Source organism: Emydura macquarii, unplaced genomic scaffold (assembly GCF_026122565.2).
Source record: "Emydura macquarii macquarii isolate MOO-44397 ecotype Brisbane River unplaced genomic scaffold, CSIRO-AGI_Emac_v2 contig_1305, whole genome shotgun sequence".
Taxonomy (NCBI): domain Eukaryota; kingdom Metazoa; phylum Chordata; order Testudines; family Chelidae; genus Emydura; species Emydura macquarii.
Window position 1 is genome coordinate 283,470 of NW_027131442.1, and position 1,883 is coordinate 285,352.

The window sequence follows — 1,883 nt, forward strand, 5'->3', positions numbered from 1 at the left end:
AAAATAAAGGCTACTCAAAACTGTTTAAATCTAAATTGGAGTGGATCATGTTTGTCACCCAACAATTACAAGACTTTGCCTTTTACTCTCTCGTTAATTCTGCTCATTTCCCTCAGGAAATAGAACTAAAATCTGGGCTACAGGAGTATGTTTCCATGCTTGAGTTAAATGTTCCATTTTCAAAGCATACAAAGAGGTGGGAAACTGGCACATTTTGAACATTTAGAGTATGTTTAATGTTTGTGTTTTGCAGTCAGGCAAATATCACAGAGATTTTTAGCTGAATAGAGATACAGAGACATCCAGGGACTAGTAAAGTGTACTCTAAAGTAAATTGAAGAGTGTATCAACCCTTCATCTCTGATATGATACAAATAATCCAGGGATCAGTTTCCAGACAAATACAATGTTATCAATGTTTATCTTCAGCAGGTAAAACGTACTGGAGCTGATGGCCACTGCTAATCACAGCACTGTGACCAAGTTCTTTCTCTTGGGACTGACAGATCCTCTGGAGCTGCAGGTGCCCCTCTTCATGGTTTTCCTAGTCATCTACATTATTACACTGGTTGGGAATCTTGGGATGATTGTGTTAATCAAGATTGACCACCAGCTCCACACCCCCATGTACTTCTTCCTCAGCCACTTGTCTTTCCTAGATGCCTGTTGTTCCTCTGCTGTCGCCCCTAAGATGCTGTCAATCTGCTTGTCAGAGAGCAGAACCATTTCTTTTGCTGGATGTGCAGCCCAGCTGGGTTTCATTGTGAGCTTTGGTTCCATTGAATGCTTCCTCTTGGCCGTGATGGCGTATGACCGGTATGTGGCCATCTGTAACCCGCTGCTGTACACAACTGTCATGTCTCCCTGAATGTGTGCTGGGCTGGTAACTGCATCATATATTGGTGGCATCTTATATTCCCTGGTACATATCATTTTTACCTTTGCTTCACCTTTCTGTGGAACTAATGAGATCATTCATTACTTCTGCGACATTCCCCCGATGCTATCGCTTTCCTGCTCTGATACCCACCTCAATGAGATGCTTCTGTTTATCCTGGTTAGCACTATAGAAGTGATCACCATTCTGGCCATTCTAGTCTCCTACAGTTACATCCTCTCCACCATCCTTGGAATTGACTCTGCTAGAGGGAGACACAAAACCTTCTCCATCTGCGCCTCCCACCTGACAGAGGTCACCATATACCATGGGACAATACTCTTCATGTACTTACGACCCAGCTCCAGCTACTCACTGGATCGGGACAAATTGGCCTCTGTGATTTATACTCTTGTGATCCCCATGCTTAACCTCCTGATCTATAGCCTGAGGAACAGGGAGGTGAAGGACGCCCTGAGGAGACTGATGGAGCCTACAAAATGTGCCAATAGATTGAATATCTAGCATAATACTGAGTTTAAATAATGTATTATTTTTTTACTAAAAATGTGCAAAGAGAAATGGATTGCGATGTGCTCACTATTGTTGTAATGTAGATATGGGATACATTTTTCAAAAGGACTAAGCGATTTAGTGGCTTAGGACAACTGAAGTGCCTATATTGCCTTAGCAAATGGGACTTAGACTTCCGCGTAAGATAGGCCCAGACACTTAGAGGTCTTTGGGCATTACTCACTGAGTGTTGCAAGCCTGAGTGACTTAGGTGGCTAAGTCCTATTTTCAAAACTGTCTTAGGATCCAATTTTCAAAAGTGACTTAGGCTCCTCAGTGCCTAAGTACCCTTGACTTTCACAAAGGCTTAGTTTAATTGTTTCACAAGATTTAAGGCCAGAAAGGACCATTAGGTTTCCTAGTCTGACCTCCTGCATAACGTAAGGCAATAACCCTATATTGAGCCCAATTATGTCAGTTAAACTAAAGCATT

General features: G+C 42.3%; 1 pseudogene; it reads left to right on the top strand.

The window, feature by feature from the left end:
• Positions 1-451: 451 nt before the first annotated feature.
• Positions 452-1,402, top strand: LOC137154834 (olfactory receptor 5T17-like; annotated as a pseudogene).
• The last annotated feature ends 481 nt before the right edge of the window (positions 1,403-1,883 follow it).